Here is a 21,372-nt window from a genome sequence, read left to right as displayed (position 1 = left end):
GCACATTTCAGTCCAGATCATTCTTTGGTTGGGTGCTGTCCTGTGTATTGTGAGAGAGTTAGTGCCATCTCTAGCTGCTACCTGCTAGCTGCCACTAGCAGCCTCCCACACTGCCGACAGCAACAGTGTGTCCAGACATTGCCAGATATCCCCTGGGAGGCAAAGTCACCCCCGGTTACAGTCACTGGTCTAGTCACATCGGCTTCCTTCCTGCGGCGCGAGCCTGGCTGGTCTCCATTTAGACCCATCGTAGTCGCTCTTCTGGTTTGGGTCTGCTGTGCTTCCTCCGAGAGTCTTGTGTCAGCTCCTTCTCTGTTCTGACCTCAGCCCAGATGTTGCCTCCCCACAGGGTAACCCAAGGGTCCTCTTTGACCACCCTGACTTGGAAGGCACTCCCTTCCAAGTGTCCCGAATATGACCAGCGGTGCCAGGCAGAGAGCGGGCGCGTGGGAGACAACGGCTGTGGAGTGGAGACATCAATAACATATTTCTCCTTTACTGAGGTTCCTAGAAGGTTGGGGAGTGGTGGCATGGGGGTGCTTGGGATCATTCCAGGGTAAGATGACCCGAGAAAGTTGTGGGAGTCGGGGGCTCGTTTTGTTTTTTGTTTTGTCCACACCTTCTAGGCTCAGCCATCTTCTTCTGGTGAGCTAAGTGCCAGGGGTCTCTGGTGAGTGACCCCACAGATCTTACCCAGAGGCGCCACGCAGCCTTCTTGGCTCTGATGGAGGGGTCGCTTCTGGGATAGCCCAGGCAGAAGTGCAGCAGGCCGAGAAGAGCCTGGTCTTGGAGAGGTTTTTGACTAAAAGGGGTCGTTGAGGGTTGTGCCTGGTCCAGGAAGCTAATCCAGGAACAGGAAGGTGCTGTACTGGGAGCCAAGGCATGGAGGCTGGAGCCTCCCTCCCTCCCGCAGAGCATGGCACCCAGCCCGTCCTCCTGACTGTCCCGTGCTCTCTGCCTCCTCCCTCTCCAGGTCTCATGTGATGCGTTTCTGTGCGGCTGCAGGCCCAACCTCTTGATTCTCCTCTCTGCCAAATATCAAGGCCAGCTCGGTCTCCTTTTGACCTCTGAAGCTGTGGATACAGTGAATCACTTTTTCTCCTAATTGTCTCCTCTGCTCTTGGCTGACTTCCTTAAAAGAAAAAAAAAAAATCAATTGCAAGATTAATATTAACCACAAAGGACCTGTTTTTCCACTTTCTTTTTACATCTGATTTTTCAATCTCAATTGATTCTGTTTGCTGCAACTACAGTAGAAGATGGTTAACTATTAGAGGCAGGAGCTTAGTGGCAAAGGCATATTGATAGAATTTATATCAAATACTGAAGTTGCAACATAAAAATGAATCACTTTATTGTTTCCTACAGACATGCAGCTGCTCAAAACAGCATGCTCCCAGGTCACAAATGTGTATCAATTAGCATATAACACATGCCCGTTGGCCTTGAGCTAAGCATCCAGGACTCTTGGCCTTTGTTCCCCAGGAGGAGGAAATTCAAGCAAGAGTCTGTGGTTCTCACTGCAACAACATCCATGTGTGTGCCCAGCCTGGGATATCTGGTGTCTTTGGACTCCCGAGAGTTCGTCATGTTTATAGCTCTGTGGTATGCTCCTGAGGACAGATGCTGTCACTCCAGCTGCTTCTCCACCTGGACAGACAGATCTCGGTGACAATGCTGAAGAAATATATTGAAAAAGGGATTGGAGGCCGGATACAGTGGCTCATGCCTGTAATCCCAGCACTTTGGGAGGCGGAGGTGGTTGGATCACCAGGTCAGGAGTTTGAGACCAGCCTGGCCAACATGGTAAAACCTTGTCTGTAATAAAAATACAAAAATTAGCTGGGTGTGGTGGCGCACACCTGTAGTCCCAGCTACTCGGGAGGTTGAGGCCGGAGAATCGCTTGAACTGGGGAGGTAGAGGTTGCAGTGATCCAAGATCACGCTACTGCACTCTAGCCTAGCGACAGAGACTCTGTTGCAAAAAAAAAAAAAAAAGAAAGAAATTGGAGAATGACAGTTTGAAGGCATGATTCCGGACTATTTTACCAAGGACTTCTTAAACGGCCACACACATATACATGCTGGGTGTCCTGGCTAAAACTCAGTTCTAAGAGTTTTGAAATCTTGGCTGGGCATGGTGACTTACACCTGTAATCCCAGCACTTTGGGAGGCCAAGGCAGGTGGATCACTTGAGGCCAGGAGTTTGAGAGCAGCCTGACCAACATGGGGAAACCCCACCTCTACGAAAACTACAAGGATTAGCCAGGCGTGGTGGTGGGCATCTGTAATCACAGCCTGGGCGACACAGCCAGACTCCATCTAAAAAAATAAAAATAAAAAATAAAAAAAAGAGTTTTGAAATCTTGGTAGAATACACTGGTTCCATGGGAAACTGTCTCAAAAAAGACGCTAAACCTTGTATGTCCTCTTTGGGGCTGACTCCAGCACAAAACTCCCTTCCAGTTCACAGATGCGAAGAGCCGTTTTGTTCCAGGAAAGCCGTGAAGGAAGGTGAATGTACATGTTTAGGCTGAAAGGCAGAGTCTTCTGTCTGATTCTCTACAGCTCTCCTTTCCCCCATCCAGGTAATCACTGCTGACATCTGACATGTACCACTGTACTGCCTGGGCCCCCCACATCTCCCCGTGTTCATGGACACTCATCATTGTTACCTGCATGCATATCTATTTTCATCAAGCGATTCGAGGTGTAGGATGGATCCTTTGTTGCCTAACCCACTTGAGTCGGGTGGGTTGTGTGCGTGTGAAAGCATCCTAACCCACAGAAGCTGACTCGGGAGGAAAGCTGTGAAAGGGACAGCCCTGGCTTACTGACTTGTGCCTGAGTCTCCCAGAGTGTCCGTAGCAATGCCCCACAAATCAGACTTAGAGCAACATGGATTCCTTCTTTCTCAATGCTGGAGTTTGGAATCCACGCTCCAGGAGTCAGCAGGGCCGTACTCCCTCGGAAGGCTGGAGGAGAACCTTTCCTGGCCTCTCCAGCTGCTGGCGGCTCCCAGCAGTCCTTGGTGTTCCTTGGCTTACAGATGTAACCCCTGTCTTTGTTGTCCTGTGGCCTTCCCAATGTGTTTGGGTCTCTATGTCCAAAGTGTCCTCTTCTTACAAGGACACCAGTCACATTGGATTTTGGGCCCACCCTAACCAGGAATTCATGAGTATGACTTCATTTTACCTTGATGACATCTGCAAAATCCCTGTTCCCGAATAAGGTCACATTCACAGGAACTAGGTAGACAAGAACCTTTTGGGTTTGTTGTTGTTGTTTTGAAAGAGTCTCGCTCTGTCACCCAGGCTGGAGTGCAGTGGCGTGATCTCAACTCCCTGCAACCTCTGCCTCCTGGGTGCAAGTCGTTCTCCTGCCTCAGCCTTCTGAGTAGCTGGGATAACAGGCACCCACCATCATGCCTGGCTAATTTTTGTGTTTTTAGTAGAGATGGGGTTTTGCTATGTTGTCCACCTAACCTCAGGTGATCTGCCTGCCTCAGCCTCCCAAAGTGCTAGGATTACAGGCGTGAGCCACTGCGCTGGGCCTCAACTTGAACTTTTTGGGGACACTGTTCAACGTCCTTTCAGACTGGTGTGGACTGGCAATGCCCTACCTTGTATCGTTCACACACAGTGGTTGAGACCGCAGGAGAGGACAGAGTTGGACTATTGTTTCGGACATGAGTTCCCTGGCACTCGCAGGGAAGCGCACCCAGCCTTCCTGAAGAGAGGCTGGGCCTGGTGGGGGAAAGCAGATCAGGAGGCCTGAGACGGGCTGTGGGAAACCCTGTCCTCTTGTGGGACTCATGGGCTTGGGCTGAATTCTAAAGGGTGTGGACATGCACCATGGGAGGGGTGGTCCCTGCCCCACGGGGCAGGCAGGGGCATCCAGGAGGTGACGTGTTTGGCTGTGAGAGGAGCCGCAGTTGTTTGGGGAGTGGCTGTCTGGGTCAGGCTTCCCTCCTCACACACCCCTGCAGTTCCAGTCAAGTCCTGTGAGGTCAAGCTCAGTCTCCAGGTGGCGGGAGTTAAAGGCCTGTTTGCTCAGGATCAGGGGCAAAGGGGAACCTAGTGGTGGGGTCAGAGGAAGGCTGTGCCCAGTGAGCAAGGGTCTCCTGAGAACCATGTGGCAGGAGGAGTGGAGGGGGTGGCTGGGCAGAGATTGGAAGGGAGCGGCATGGGGGCCAGCATTCTTCTGTTCAGGCTGCCCTAACAGAACCACAGACTACAGGCTCCATATGGTTTGGATCTGTGTCCCCACCCAAATCCCACGTGGAACTGTGATCCCCAGTATCGGAGGAGAGGCCTGGCAGGAGGTGGTAGATCACGGGTGTGGTTTTCCCCCTTGGTGCTGTTCTTGTGATAGTGAGGGAGTTCTCACAAGATTTGGTTGTTGAAAAGTGTGTGGCACCTCCCCCTTCACTCTCTTCCTTCTGGCCACATGAGAGAGACATGCCTGCTTCCCCTTCGCCTTCCGCCATGATTAAAAGGTTCCTGAGGCCTCCCTGCCATGCTTCCTGTACGGCCTGTGGAACTGCGAACCAATTAAACCTCTTTTCTTTGTAAATTGCCCAGTCTCAAGTAGTTCTTTATAGCAGTGTGAGAACAGACGAATACAGGGCTTAAACAACAGAAATGGGTGGTCTTGTGGTTCTGGAGCTAGAAGTCCAAGGGCAAGGTATCGGCAGGGTTGGCGCCTTCTGATGCTTCGAGGAAGCATCTGTTCCATGCTCTCCTCCAGCTTGGGGGTTGCTGGCCATCTCTGGCATCCTGTGCCTTATAGAAGCATCATCCTGACCTCTCCCTTCATCTTCACATGGCATTCCCCCGTGTGCTTGTCTCTGTCCCAGTTTCCCCTTTGGTCATGGTTAATATTGAATATCAACTTGATTGGATCGAAGGATGCAAAGTATTGTTCCTGGGTGTGTCTGTGAGGGTGTCGCCAAAGGAGAGTAACATTTGAGTCAGTGGACTGGGAGAGGCAGACCCACCCTCAGTGTGGGTGGACACCATCTAATCAGCTGCCGGCACAGCTAGAATAAAGCAGGCAGGAGAGGATGGAAGAGCAGGCCTGCTGAGGCTTCCGGCCTTCGTCTTTCTCCCATGCAGGATGCTTTCTGCCCTCGAACCCCAGACTCCAAGTTCTCCAGCTTTTGGACTCTTGGACTTATCCCAGTGCTTTACCAGGGGCTCTCGGGCCTTTGACCACAGACTGAAGGCTTCCCTACTCTTGAGGTTTTGAGGACTGATCCACCACTGGCTTCCTGGCTTCTCAGCTTGCAGACAGCCTACTGTGGGACTTTACCTTGTGACCGTGCGAGTCAAATCTCCTTGATAAACTCCCTTTCATATGTACATCTATCCTATTAGTTCTGTCCCTCTGGAGAACCCCGACTAATATACCTTTAAATAAGGAAACTAGTTGTATTGGACGAGAGGCCCACCCTGCCTCAGTGTGACCTCATCTTAACTAATTACATCTGCAGCAACTCTGTTTCCAAATAAAATCACATTCTGAGGTCCTGGGGGTTAGGACTTCAACATAAGGATTGGTGGAAGACACAATTCAACCCATAGCAGGACCTGTCCAAGGAACTCCTGGGACAATGCCCTGAGTGTTCTCAGAAATAACTACAGGGAGCTCGGTGGGGCGCTCAGAGGCCCAGCCATTGTAGTGACCTCATGGTACGCTTGGATCGGTGATTCCCAAGTTGATCAGGTACATCTTAGGGGCTCACCTGGGATTAGTCCACATCACGAACTGACTTGATCCTGGGACTTGGGCTGATTCGTGAGTGTCAATGGCGGTGACACACCAGAGCCGTGGAGCCCAGGGATGAAGCAGCCCTGCAGACAGTTCTGGGGTCAGCAAGGAAGCTGGGCAGGAAGTGCCCCAACCAACAGCTCTAATCCTCTTGGACAGGTATGAAGTATTTGCAGGGAAGATGATGGAAAAAAAAGGGGAGTCTCAGAGTGCAGCACGGCTATGGCTTGCTGAAGATGTCACTCTGATCCCCAGGGAGATGCTTGGGCCTGGCATAAAACTCCTTAATACCTGAACCTTTCCCTGGAGAAGGCCAGTGTGGCCAGAGTTTGTGCAGCCCCCAGCACCCCCTGGCATGGCCCAGCCCCCAGACACTCAGGAGATTTGGAAGGAAGACAGTGAATGAGGCTTCTCAGATTTTAGAAAGAACAGAGGTGCATGAAAAGTCAGGTGTCCTGGGGAAGCACACGTGGACACCAGCATGCGTAGCAGTGCTGGACACCGATGGGCCAGAGGGAGTGAGGCAGGGCCCGCCCTTGAGAGCCTTTGTGTTCCTCCAGCCAGCACTGCTGAAGACACTTGGAAGCCGGGCAATCCAAGTTACTTGAGAGAGGGGAAGGTACACATTTCCAAGTTAAGGTGGAGACTTGGGGCCAGGAGGGTGAGGTCCAGGGAAGAGCCAAGGAGAGGAGCAGGGCTCAGCTGTGTCTTGACTGCACCAGTGTCTGCTGAGGCTCCAGGACCACAGCACAGGAGGGACAGAAGGTGGGGCCGGGGCGACGCTGGGTCTAGAGCTGGGGTGGGAGCTCTCTTTCCCCAGTGGAGAGGGGGCTGAATCACGGGCTAGGAGGGACCGATCAGGGCTGATAAGGCAGCATGAGGAAGTGACTGTGACTGGAGTGGGCCCTCTGGGACCTACAGGCTGCCCCCAAGTCCCGGGGCACTGAGGGGCTGGGCATGGTTAGGGCCGCTGGCTTTCCCCAGCTGTACCTTGGAATCTGCTGAAGCAGAATTCTGAAGAATGCTGCTGCCAGGGCCTTGCCCGAGACCCCAGTTTCATGGCATGGGGTGGGGCCAATGTAAGTATTTCCTCAGGTCCCTGGTGAGTCTGTTGTCCTGCCAGGGTAGAAGATGACAGTGGGTAAAGGACCAGAGGAGAAACGGAGAGTCCTTTTTGCCAGCTCTTGCTGAAGAAAGGACCCAAGGACTCTGTTTAACACAAAGCTGAAACCAGGGCACTGGCGGTTCGCAGAAGAGCAGGTTCTGACCAATGCCGCCACCTCTACAGCCTGCGGAGAGGAGGACAGGGCCCTGCGCGGCTCTGTGTCACAGTGTCACCGAGGCGCTGGCCTTAGCGTAGGCCTCGTTCCTGCACAGGAGCTGCTCCCTCTCAGAATTTCTGCATCTATGGACAAAGGCAGCAACAGGACAGGACAGCAGCCCCTGAGGCACCCACTGTGGCCACCAGCAGGAGTGGGGGTGGCCAGGGCCGGGCGCAGCATGTGCTTCTGGCAGGACACCAAGCGGGGGCGTTGGGGGACTCTGTGGGTGACTTAGGGGATGAGGCAGGGGTTGGGGGAGCTCCAGGTACCCCCCGCTGCCAGCACACCCCCCCCTCCCCAATCCCTCAGCAGACAGTGTCTCCCTCACCGGCCTGGCTCTTCCACAGGTGGCAAACTTGTTAACCTCAGCAGTGTGGTCAAATACCAAGTCACCCTGCAGACTATCCAAAGGTTAATCACTTCCCATTTCAGTGTCTCGGAGGAACACAGAGGTCCCTTGCCGTGGTCTTGTCTCCCCGTGCACTGTTCCCCTTCAGGCCTGATTTCCTATTCATTTAAATCCAGTTTCAGAGCGAGAACTATCTAAAATGACAGCATTTTGAGTTTAGAGATTGACATGTTAGGAAAGCACCAGATTCTGAGTCACACTAATTTCTTTCATCAAGTTAAAAGTTAAAGGCATTTTATAATACAGGTGCCAGTATTTGTAGAGTGCCCTGCAGTTTATGAAGCTCTTACCTATTTATCATCTCACCAAATCATTAAGTTCTGAAGGCAGGTGTAAGTAGATCTGAACCTTGTACCATCTCTGCATGATGGGATACCCGAAGCTTTTCGTCTCTAGCCCTCCTTACAATGAGAGAGTTTTGGTGCACTCAACAGCTGACAGCAAGTGTGATAAGAATGCACCTTTATATCATGGATAGTTTCCAGTAGACCCTGAAGAGGCATTTGTGGTTGACCTCGGCTGGGCTGACACAGTGGGAATCCCATCCCATTTTCCTATCTGGCTTCCTCTGCGGTGGGTCTGTCTGGGATTACCTTCTCTGCAAGGCCTATGTGTGGTGCCAGGTCCCAGTGAACCAGGGTGTGTAGCACAATCCTGCACACACCTACTGCACCAAGCCCTCATGTGTATTGGCGTCCTGTCCTCCTACGGTAAGACCACCTCATGATTCAGCACGGCCAAGGGGCGTGAGCTCTGTGCTGGAGAGCATGGGAGGGGAGGCTTCTCAGGGGTGGAACTATCTGAGCAAAGACGACCCTAACAGCTTCGGTGATCCTCCTTTCTCGCCTCTGTTTCAGCACACATAAACACATGTAGCCTTACACAAACAGGATTGAACCATCCAAACTCCCACTCCTGGTGATCTACATTAACCAAGTGTTGTATTGTACACTTCTACACTTTCCAATATTCACATATTCCCATGGCCTGTATGTTCATATAGGTAATTAGCACATGCACATCTGGGGAATCCCAAATATTGGTCAGCAGCTTCAGAGTATGTCAGTCTGATCAGTCCAAGATAAAATTCCTATCAACCTTTCACCGGGTGCTCTCACCTTCCGCTCATAATGCAGCCTAGGTCCATTATTCCGAGGGACGTTACACAATGGCGGTTTCTAGCTCTGCCATTCCTTCTGAAATTATTAGCTGGAATTCTTGATAAAAGCAAACTTTATGAACTGCTTGGTTGCCCTGAAATATGATTTGTTCAGGAAAGGCAGAATAAATGTTGGCTTCTTTTTCTTTATCAATTTTCAGAATAATGAACTGATGCCCTAGTGTTCTCCAATGGTGACCAAATTTTTTTAGTATAATTAATTCATGGATTTGTGTATTTTATGTATTTCAATACATTGCATTCATTATTTTTTTTTAACATACTCAAATTGGTCCAGCTCACATCAGTGGGAGCCCTCTTAAGTTTTGGCTCCTGTGGCCAGTTTTAAATTATTTTGCTGTTCTTTCTTGTCCTGAGGGCATATTCCGCCAAGTAGGTACAGTCAAGATACTGCCTCTAAAGGCCACAAAAGTCATTCTTTCTCTGTGGGACTCTGCCAGCTGATTAATATACATTAGGTTCATTATACATTTCCTTCTATTTCTGCATGCTTGATGATTTCCATAATTAAAGAAAAATGCATGACTTCTTCAACAATTCCTCTCTTAGGGTTCCATCCTGTAGAAATGAAAGCCCCAGCATTTGAGGACATACGTGTAAGGAGGTTTCTTGCAGCCTTGTGCAGTGACCTGGAACCAGGAAAAAGGGATGCTTGTTAATAATTTTTTTAGCTATGTAAACAGTTATATGGCCCAAAGTTAAACCTGTAAGAAGGTAATCTCAAGCAGTCTAGTTTCTGTTCTTGCTAACCATTGTTACTAGTTTTCTTTAATTATTTATTTTCTTTTTTTTTGAGGCAGGGTCTCCCCCTGTTGCCCAGGCTGGAGTGCAGTGGCACAGTCATGGCTCATTGCAGCCCGGAGCTCCTGGGCTCAAGGGAACCTCCCACCTCAGCCTCCCGAGTAGCTGGGACTACAGGTATGTGCCACCACGCCGAGCTAAATTTTAACTTTTTATAGAGACAGGGTCTCAATATGTTGCCCAGGCTGGTCTTGAACTCCTGGGGTCAAGCAGTCCTCCCACCTTGGCTTCCCAAAGTGCTGGGATTACAGGCACCTGGTCATTTGCACCTGGACATTTTGCTTTTTTTTTTTTTTTTTTTTTTCTGGTATTTCCTTGGGATGAATTTCTAGAAATGAATTTACCGAGTCAAAGGGTAAAGCATATGCAATTTTTGTAGATATTGCCAAATTCCCTTTCACAAAGGTCGTGCTGTTTTACATTCTTAACGGCAATATACGAAGGTGCCTGTTCCCTCCACCCTGATCACAGAATGCTTATCACAGTTGTGAATATTTGCCAATCTGATAGGTGAGAATGGCACCTCAGTATGGCTTTAATTTGCATTTCTCTTATGAGTGGAATTTCATATTTGTTCATACCTTTAAGGGTCATTTGCATTCTTTTTTGGTGAATTATCTGTTGTGTCTTTTATCGTTTTTTTCATTCAAGTTGTTGGCTCTTCAATTTTCTGGCTCTTTATACATTCAGGAAATTAGTCTTTTGTCTGTAATACAAATTGCAGATATTTTTTCCAGTCTTTTGACTTCGCTATGTTGTCGTTCTTTTTAATTAATAGACTCTTTTTAAGAACAGTTTTAGGTTTACAGAAAAAATTGCCCAGAAAGTACAGAGTTCCCAAATACCCCCTCTTCTCCCTATACACAGCTTCCCTTATTATCAGCATCTTACAAATTGTACATATGTTACAGCTGAGGAACCAATATTGACATTATGATCAACTGACGTCCATAGTTTATATTAGGGTTCACTCTTTGTCTTGAACAATTCTATGCATTTTGACAAATGCATAATGTCATGTATCCACCGTTACCGTGTCGTGTGGAATCGTTTCATTGTCCTAAACCTCTCCTGGGCTCCAACTGTTCATCGCTCTCTTCCTCCCTCCCTTGCCCCAACCCTCTGGAAACCACTGATATTTTTACAGTCTCTATAGTTTTGCATTTTCCAGGATGTCATATAGATGACATTTGTCGGAAATATTTTCTGACTGGTTTCCTTCCCTCAGCAATATGCAATTAAGCTTCCTGCATGTCTTTTCGTAGCTTGATAGCTCATTATTTTTATTTCTGAATAATATTCCATTATATGTAATGTATGACATTTACTTATCTGTTCACCTACCGAGGGATATCTAGGCTGCTTCCACATTCTGGCCATTATGAATAAAACTCCTATAAACATCCATGTGCAGGTTTTTGTGTGAATGTAAGTTTTAAACTCATTTGGATAAACACCAAGGAGCATGATTGCCAGATCATATTGTAAGAATATGTTTAGCTTTGTAAGAAACTGTGGAACTGTCTTCCAAAGTGGCTGGACCCTTTTGCATCGTCACCAGCAGTGAATGAGAGCTCCTGTTGCTCCACATTCTCATCGGCGTTTGATGCTGTCAGTGTTTTTGGTTTTAGCTATTCTAATAGATATGTAGTAGTATCCCATTTTATTTTGCTATTTTCTAATTCTATATAATATTATGCATATTTTAATATGTTTATTTGCCATCTATATCTTCTTTGGTGAGGTACCCACTTATTTCGTTGTTTTCCTATTGTTGAGTTTTAAGGAGTTTTTTTGGTATATTTTGGGTATAAGTTCTATATTTATTTATTTTACAAATATTTCCTACCAGGCTGTGGCTTATCTTCCCATTCTCTTGACGTGTCTTTCACAGAAGTTTTAAATTTTAATAAAGTCCACCTTATCAAATTTTTCTCCTATAGATTGGCTTTTAGTGTTGAAGCTAAAAGATAATTGCCAAGCCCAAATTTACCTAGGTTTTCTCCTATTTAATCTATAAGAAGCTTTATATTTTTGCATTTTATATTTAGGTCTATGATCCATTTTGAATTAGTTTTAGTGAAAGGTGTAAAGTCAATGTCTAAATTCTTTTTTTTTTTTTTTTGCATGTGAATAACCACTTGTTCTAGTATTATTTGTTGAAAAGGCTATTTTTATCCCATTGAATTTCTCTTACTCCTTTGTCAAAGATTAGTTGACTAGATTTATGTAGGTCTATTTCTAGACTCTCCATTCTTTTCCATTGATTGATTTGTCTGTTCTTTTACCAATACCACCTTGTAATGATTACTGTAGCTTTGTTGTAAGTCTTGAAGCTGGGTAGTGTCCTCTGACTTTGTTCTTCTTCAATATTCTTTTGGCTATTCAAGGTCTTTTGCCTTTCCATATAAACTTTAGAATCAGTTTGTTGATAGCCGTAACATAATTTTCTGTAATTTTGATTGGAATTGCATTGGACCTATAAGTAACGGTGCAAATAATTGACATTTTAATAATACTAAGTCTTTGTATTTATGCACATGGAATATATCTCCATTTATTTAGCTATCCTTTGATTTATTTCATTGAGGTTTTGTAGTGTTTCTCTTACAGGTTTTGTGCATACTTTGTTAGATTTATACCTAACTAATTTTGGGAGTGCTAATGTAAGTAGTGTTGTGTTTTTAATTTCAGATTTCACTTGTTAATTACTGGTATATAGGAAAGCAATAGACTTTTGTATACGAACCTTGTATCCTGAAAACTTGCTGTAATCACTTATTCGTTCATGGAATTTTATTGTCAGTTCTTTGGGATTTTCTACATAGATGAACATGTCATTTGCAAGCAAAGATGGTTTTATTTCTTCCTTTCCAATCTGCATATCTTGTATATCCTTTTCTTGTCTTATTGCATTATTTAGGACTTCCAGTATGTTGGTTAGAGGTAGGGAAAGCAGAAATCCTTGCCTTGTTGCTGATCTTAGTGGGAGAGCATCTAGTTTCTCATCAAGTATGATTTTAACTGTAGGTTTTTATAGATGTTCTTTATCAAATGGAGGAAGTTTCCCTCTATTTCTAGTTTCTTGTGAGTTTTTATCATGAATGGATGTTGGATTTGTCAAATGGCTTTTCTGCATCTATTGATGTGATTATGTGATTTTTTTTCTTTAGGCTCTTAATGTGATATATTAATTGATTTTCAAATGTTGAACCAGATTTGCATACCTGGAATAAATCCCACTTAGTTGTGGTGTATAATTCTTTTTATACATTGTTGGATTTGATTTGTTATTTTGCTAAGAATTATTGCATCTACATTCATGAAAAACATTGGTCTGTAGTTTTCTCTTCTTGTAATATTTTTCTAGCTATAGTATGCTGGTAGTGCTGGCCTCAGAATGAATTAGGAAGTGTTCCCTCTGCTTCTGTTTTCTGGAAGAGATTGCAAGGAATTGGTGTAATTTCTTCCTTAAATGTCTGGTAGAATTCACCAGCAAATCCATCTGGGCTTGGTGCTTTTTGTTTGGAACATCCTTAATTACTATACAATTTCTTTAATAGATATAGGCCTATTCAGATTGTCTGTTTCTCTTTGTATGAGTTTTGGTAGATTGTGTCTTTCAAGGAATTGGTCTGTTTCATCCAAGTTATCAAATTTGGGGCATAGAGTTGTTTATATTCTTTCATTATTCTGTGAATGTCCATGCTTATGTTGTTTATTGCTATGTAAAAGGTTTTTTTTAAATATAGTCAAGTTTATAAATATCTTTCACTGATTCTGGATTTTGAGACATGTTGCTGCTTCCTGGTAATAGAGTAACCTACCCATGTTTTCCTCTGGGATTTGTGTGGCTCACTCTGGTATTTATCCTGTAGTGTAGTGTGATAAGCAGATTCAATTGTATCTTTTCCCATATAGTTATTCAATTGTTCAAACATCATTTATTAAAAATTGTTTTCTTTCTTTACTGATTTGAGACATTACCTTCATAGTATGACATATGAATATGTATATGTATACATATGTATATGTATAGTTTGGTCTATTTCTAGATTTTTTATTTTATTTAATTGGACTATTCATGTGCCAATACAACATTGTTTTAATTATAAGGATTTTACCTTATGTTTTAATATCTGGTAACCTCCCCCTTCCAACATATACATATTACTCTTTTTTTCCCACAGGGTTTTCCTAGGTATTCTTGCTTGATATTTCTTCCACATGATCTTTATAATCAACTTGGCTAGCTCTAGGAAAAAAGAAAAATAAAAACAAACCCCAATACCACATTGATTTTATACATAAATTAGGGAGAGTCAACATTTTTAAGATAGTGAGTCTATTAAAAAAAATACATGTCTTTTCATCAAATATACTTTGGTGTCTTCAGGAGTATATTATAATTTTCTCATATGGGTTTTACACATTTCATATTATGTTTATGTCTAGCTATTTTATTTAAAATATTTTTGATATTATAAATCTATTGTCATATCTCCTAATTGATCATTGTTTAAATATATAAAAGCTATTGTTTTCTGGATGCTAAGTTTCTGTTATTTGTAATGAATTCCTTTATTGCTTGTAGTAGTTTTCCCATTAATTTTTTGTTTCCCAGATATATAGTCATGTCATCAACAAACAGAGATACTTTTACCTTTTAGTTTCCAGTTATTATTCCTCTGATTACTTTCTCTTGTTTCATTTATTGATGGATAGCTCCAATACAGTGTTGAATATGGACATATGGGCTACCTTGTCTTTCTTCTATTATTCTTAGTGAGACTATGTATAGTGTGTCTCCATTAAGTAATATGTGGTCTTTGGGTTGAATTATATAGAATATATACCTTTTAAAAGTAAACTTTTTATTGAAAATTAGCACACATAGGGAACAGTGCACAAATTATTCGTTTGCCAGTAAGAATTTTCATGAAGTTCACACACTTGTGTAGCCTGCATCGTGGTGAAGAAGGTTACTGTATGTCCACAAGCCTCCTTCATGTGTCCTCTAGTCACCACCCCTACAAGGGACCACTATCCTCCTCACCGCCTACACTGCAGACTATTCTTGCCTGTTTTGGACTATATAAATTGGATCATCGTCTTTTTTTATTTGCCTTTCTTTTATTTAACATTTTTTTGTGAGATCCACCCATATGTAATGTGTTAAATAGTTTGTGTTTTTCATTGCTGTATAGTATTTCATTCTGTGGATATGCAACCATTTATTTATCCATTCTACTGTTAATGGAAATTTGGGTAATTTCTGCTTTGGGGTTTTTATGAATACCATTGCTATTCACATTCATACTGAATTTCTGTTGGATTGTTACCCAGGAGTGGAATTTCTGCTCCATAAGGTATGCATATTCTCAGCTATAGGAGACATAGACAAACACTTTTCTGGACTATCGGTACCAAGTTATGCTCTCAACAGTACATTAGAGTTTTAGTTGCTCCAAAATCTCATCAACCGGTGGTATTGTGTGTTGTGTTTTGTTGCCATGTCTTTTTGTAGTTTAATTTTGAGGTTGACCATCTTTGGATGCATTTATTGGTCACTGGGGTATATTCTCATGTGCAGTCCCTGTTCAAGTCTTTTGACCACTTTTCTGTTGAGTTGTCTTTTTTTTTTTTTTTTTTTTGAGATGGAGTCTCACTCTGTCGCCCAGGCTGGAGTGCAGTGGCATGATCTTGGCTCACTGCAACCTCTGCCTCCTGGGTCCAAGCGATTCTCCTGCCTCAGCCTCCCGAGTAGCTGGGACTACAGGCATGCACCACCACGCCTAGCTAATTTTTCTATTTTTAGTAGAGATGGTGTTTCACCATGTTGGCCAGGATGGTCTCAATGTCTTGAGAGTTGTCTTTTTCTTATTGATTTGCAGGGCATTTTATACATTGTTGAGTGTGTGTAGTACACATATCTTCTCTGGCTCTGAAGCTTGCCCTTTCATCTTAATGTGATCTTCTGATAAACAAAATTTTTTATTTCAGTTAAGTCTAGTTTACTAATCTGTTTTCTTAAGGTTAGTGCTTTTGAGATATTGCCCTATGTTTTCTTCTAGATGGCTTAGTATTTGATCTTTTCCATTTAAATCTACAACACAGAATTGATTTCTGTGTGTGGTGTGCATTAGGTGTTAAGACATATTTTGTCTGCACAAGGTTAACCAATTGATCCAACATCATTTGTTTAAATGACCAGATTTTCCTCATTCTACTGCATTGTCACTACTGTCATCAATTAGATGACCTTGTGTGTAAGCCTGTGTCTAGACTTTCTATGTTGTTCCATTGGTTTATTCTTATGCCTATATTACACTGTCTTAATTGCTGTAGTTTTACAAGTCCTTTTTTAAAAAATTGTGGTAGAACGCATACAGCAAAATTAACCATTGTTACCATTTTTACCTATAGAGTTCAATGGCAGTAAGTGCATTTGCATCATTGGGCAACCATCACCACCCTCCATCTCCAGAACTCTTTTCATCATTCCAAACTGAAACTCTGTATCCATTAAACAAACACTGTCCAGTATCTCTCCCCTAAGCCTCTGGCAATCACCATCCTACTTTCTGTCTTGATAAACTTGACTAGTCTAGGTACCTCATATAAGGAGAATCGTATGACATTTGTCATTTTGTGACTGGCATATTTCAGTTACCATAATGTCTTCAAGATTCATCCGTGTGGTAGCAGGTGTCAGAATTTCTTCGCTTCGAAGGCTGGATGATATTTCACTGCATGTGTACACCACATTTTGTCTACAGACACTTGGGTTGCTTCCACCTCTTGCTATTGCAAATAATGCTGGTGTGAACATGGGTGTACAAGTATCTGTTTAAGTCCTTGCTTTCAGTGTTGTGGGGTATATACCCAGACATGGAGTTATGTAATAAACTTTGATATCTGATAGCGTAACTCCTTTAGCGTTGTTCTTTAAGTAATTTTTTTTTTTAAAAAATCCCCATGAATTTTTAGAATCAACTTGCCAATTTAAAAAAATTCTGGCATTTTGATGGGGATTACTTTAAATCTATAAATACATTTTGGAATCATTGACATTTTTATACTTTTGAGGCTTTCATTCCATGAATGTTGCAAATTCCTGTTTACTTAGATCTTTAATTTCTTTCAATGATGTTTTGTAGTTTTCAGGGTAGGGGGCTTAAACATCTTTTGTAAGATTTATTCCCAGGTATTTGTATTTGATGTTTTCTTGATGCAGTTGTAAAGGTGTCATTTTAAAAACTCATTTTCTAGTTATGCTTGCTGGTGCAGAGAAACTCAATAGGTCATATATTTTGAATTCTTAGCAACTTGGTTCATGGGGCAGTTGTACCTGATCTTCCAGGGCACAAGTTTAAATCTCAGAATGACTGTAATCTCTGTTAATTTATCTGCTTATTGAAGTTTGTGAAGTATGTTAAGTGGCCCAAATAAAGACAGGATTTGCCTGGTCTGTGCTTCACCAGAAATCACTGGTGTTAGTGTTAGTGTTGGTCACACACTGTGAACAAATGCTGGGTTCACGTCTAGGATCCAGTTCTAGTGGGTTATTCTAATCCACAGGTGTTTATGCAGAGAGCACAGGCAGGAGGTGGGACCCAGGAGCCAAGGCACATGGAAGAAAGGGGCTGTTCTTGGCTGGGACAGGAGGCTGGGGCTGAGAATGATGTGAAGGCTGGCGCAGGTCTAATTTGGGAGGTGCTAGGTAGCAGAATGCGCCTGGGAAAGGTGTGGACGTTTCATGTTGGGTCAGCTGGAGCCATAGAGCAAGAGCTTCCAGGGTGGTGGCCAGTATGAAGGGACACGTCTATGATGGCCACAGATGGGGAATGAGAGGGAACTGCTTCCTAACTCCTGTGTTCTCTATGTCTAGGACGGTGCCTCTGACTGTACACATATTTCCTTTTCCTTTTTCTTTTCTTTTCTTTTTCTTTTTTTTTCTTTTCTTTTCTTTTCTTTTTTTTTTTTTTGAGATGAGTCTTGCTCTGTTGCCCAGGCTGGAGTACAGTGGCGTGATCTCGGCTCACTGCAACCTCCACCTCCCAGATTCCAATGATTCTCCTGCCTCAGCCTCCTGAGTAGCTGGGATTGCAGGCACACACCACCACACCCGGCTACTTTTTGTATTTTTAGTAGAGACGGGATTTCACCATGTTGGCCAGGCTGGTCTCAAACTCCTAACCTCAAGTGATGCCCCTGACTTGGTCTCCCAAAGTGCTGGGATTACAGGTGTGAGCCACCGCGCCCGGCCCTGCACACATATTTTCTAGAAAAAGGACAGAAATTTATTTCACGTTAAGCATGGGGAACTTTTAGGTTGTGTAATTTTAAGAAAGTCTTTTTCACAAGCAATAATAAAAACAGTAAGAATATGAGTAAAACGAAGAAAATTGTCTTTGAGAAGCAATGCGAAGGTTCTCACAGTTTGTCATGAAGCCACTAGGGGGCAGGGGAAGACAGCTATTTGAAGCCACTGAAACCTATAGCAAACCCCATCCTTTTTTTCCCCACCAAAGAAAAGCTTGAGTTAAGAGAGAGAGAGAGAGAAAAAAAAGTATAGCCCCAACCACAAACGGCTTTACCATTATCAAGAATTTCTAGTTTTGTGAGGTAGCATGTATTTTTTATTTAGAGTACTGAGCATCAAATGCAACTCTAGCTTTAACTTGAAATTAAGGCTGGGCATAGTGGCTCACGCCTGTAATCCCAACACTTTGGGAGGCCGAGGAGGGCAGATCACTTGCGGTCAGGAGTTCAAGACCAGCCTGGCCAACATGGTGAAACCCCATTTCCACTAAAAATACAAAAAATAGCTGGGCGTGGTGGGCGCCTGTAATCCCAGTTACTTGGGAGGCTGAGGCACAAGAATCACCTGAACCCAGGAGGTGGAGGTTGCAGTGAACTGAGATTGCACCACTGCAGACCAGCCTGGGCAACAGAGTGAGGATCCATCTCAAAAATAAAAATAAAAAAGAAAAAGAAAAGAAAAGAAATTCAATGGGTTAGACAAAATTCAGTCAAACTTACTGTTTAGCACCATGCTTCCCACTTGACCATAGAAATATACAAATACGTATACATTGTGGTCACTCTCCTCAAAGAGTGTTTGGTCAAGTTTAGAAAACGAGGACCAGATAGTGGACATTTAAAATGGACACAGGTGCTTTCTTGGTCACTGCCATTTGATTTTGAAGGATCCTAAACCCAAAGTATGCCCAAGGGAATCATCAGGTGTAGCCTTGTTCTGGTCTCAGAAAAGTTTGAAATTGTTGCTACATGATGGATCTTTTCCATTGGAACTATTCCCGGCTCACAGAGCACAAAGACAGACAATAATGTTATAGTGAACCAGCTGCCAGGTGCAGTGGAGAAGCACAGTTACCTCTGCTGGTCCTTCACAGCTTGTGAGGGTTTTTTAGTTAATTATCTTATGCAGAGAATTAAGCATTTAATGCGGCTCTCCTATGGGTTGAATTACAGCACCTTTTGACCCTAAGAGTCTATGATATCCCAACAATCTTATGAGGTAAGGATGAAAGATAACATCCCTTTCAAAGAAGGTGAGGCTCTGAGGCCTGACTTCTCCAACTTCATTCATGCAACAAATATTTATGAGCTCTGTGATAGACCTGAGGAATATTAAGGAGCTCTCAGAATAATAGAGGAAAGGGACACATGAGCTTCAGAACAGAGTGTGATGTGAGGTGCCATGGAGATGTGTGCAAGGTGCCATGCAAGCAGTGAGGAAAGGTTCCAAGACTCAGCTGATGGAAAGGGACCTGAGGCAGCACAGAAGTGAGACTTCTTAGTTCACACTTGACTATCTTCAAGGCACCTGGCAAGAGCAAAATTGAAACCACTGTGAGGGGATGTGTCTGTGATCCAAGCTGCACAGAATTCCCAGAGAAGAAAAAACAGAATAAAACAAGACCATCTCTAAAAGAATTTTATAATAAAAAATTATGAAATACTAAAGGATGCATTCTGTCGTGAGTGAAAGTAAGCATTCATTCCAAACATGGTAGCTTTCAGATAACAAAATGCTCAATTGAAAGATTATAATATGTTTAAAATAAAAACCATAGAAGAGAGGCTAACCAAAGACGACAACTATGACCAGATGGATTTGAAGAAAAACAAAATAGAACCTCTATAAATGAAAAATAGGACCTCTAGAAATGAAAAATAGGACCATTTAAACACTCAGTGGATGACGTTAAGCAGCTGCTTAGACACAGCTAAAGAAAGAGTTTGTAAATTGGAAGATGGAGCCAAGGGGAAATAGGGAATATTAAGAGAAACTTAAGAGACATGAGGGTAGAATAACAAGAGCTATCATATCCCTAATAAGAATTTTAAAAGAGAATAGAAAAAAATAAGATGATGGCAATTCTCAAAGAGACAGTGGCAGAAATTTTTAAAAGAATTGATAGGAAATATGATTCCTCAGGTTCAAGCAACAAAGAACCCTGAAATAAAAATAAAGGCACAGCTAGACACATGAAAATAAAACTATAGAATACCAGATAGGAAAAAGGGGGATTAAATTTATCTGGATCAAGAAATGAGAGAGAGAGAGAGAGAGAGAGAGAGAGAGAGAGAGAGAGAGAGAGAGCGCAAAAGAGTGAGAGCAAGCTTATCTACAAAAGAATGACATTGCTAGATTAACAACAGCCTCCTCAGTATCCACAAGAGAAGTCAGAAGACAAGGCACAAGCTAACAGAAAATAACTACTAGTATAGACTTCAAAACCTAGTTAAACTATTTTTCAAATTTAAGGGCAAAATACAGCCCATCCTCTGTATTTGCAGGTTCCACATCCATAGATTCAATCAACCGTGGATTGAAAATATTAAGGAAAAAAAAGCCACAATGATACAACAGAAAAAGTACTGATTAAAAACAATACGTATAAAAACAATTTACATAGCATTTATATTGTATTAGGTATTATAAGTAATGAAGAGATTATTTAAAGTATAAGGAAGATATGCATAGGTTATATGCAAATACAATGCCATTTTATATATGCATTTTAACATCTATAGATTTTGGTCAGGGAGTTTTGGAATATCCTGTGGATACCAAGGGAGAACTGTAAAGAAATCTCTCTTTTTTTTTTTTTGGAGATGGAGTTTCACTCTGTCACCCAGGCTGGAGTGCAGTGGTGCGATCTTGGCTCACTGCAGCCTTCACCTCCCACATTCAAGCGATTCTCCTGCCTCAGCCTCCTGAGTAGCTGGAATTAGTCACAGGCCACCGTGCTTGGCTAATTTTTGTATTTTCAGTGGAGATGGGGTTTCACCATGTTGGCCAGACAGGTCTTGAACTCCTGACCTCAGATCTGCTCTCCTCAGCTTCACGAAGTGTTAGGATTACAGGCGTGAGCCACCGTGCTTGGCCTGTAAATAAATCTGTAATCAAATAAAAATTGTGAGTTTACTCCTAGCAGGTCCTCCCTGAAAGAAACACTAAAAAATGTACTTTAGAGAACAAAAATAAGTGGAGTATAAAAGGAATGAGTAGAATGCGGGAAGGCCTCTGTTTTCCTAGTCATTTTTCTCCCTTCACCTCCTATCTGACAGTTAAAAGGGACTGGTGAGGAGAATGTACACCAGATGGAGATGGCAGGAGAACACAGTGGGTCCTTTAGTCATCCAACTGTCCCGACACTCCCTGATCTTTGTCTACGGGGCTAATTGTGTTCTGAACTCTTCTGTCTAGGGTCCACCTCAGCCCACCCTCCCAGGGCTGAAGGTGTGCATGGCATCCACAGGGTCCCTAAACTGCCTCAGAAGAACTCTAAACTGCATAGACTGCTCAGGCTCAAGAGATAGCCATAATTTCTGCTTTTGCAAGGGAATCTCC

At 43.3% G+C, this 21,372-nt stretch overlaps 1 long non-coding RNA gene across 1 annotated transcript; it reads right to left on the bottom strand.

The window, feature by feature from the left end:
- Positions 1-8,962: 8,962 nt before the first annotated feature.
- On the bottom strand, positions 8,963-20,916 carry LOC105477004 (uncharacterized). Its single transcript, XR_984388.2, has 3 exons — positions 20,842-20,916; positions 10,067-10,191; positions 8,963-9,313 (listed from the first exon to the last, which is right to left on the bottom strand). It is a non-coding gene; the product is annotated as an uncharacterized lncRNA (long non-coding RNA).
- Between the last annotated feature and the right edge of the window lie 456 nt (positions 20,917-21,372).

The sequence above is a fragment of the Macaca nemestrina genome, chromosome 19 (assembly GCF_043159975.1).
Source record: "Macaca nemestrina isolate mMacNem1 chromosome 19, mMacNem.hap1, whole genome shotgun sequence".
NCBI lineage: Eukaryota > Metazoa > Chordata > Mammalia > Primates > Cercopithecidae > Macaca > Macaca nemestrina.
Note: the sequence above shows the minus strand (reverse complement) of the source record. Positions and strands in the feature narration are given on the sequence as shown.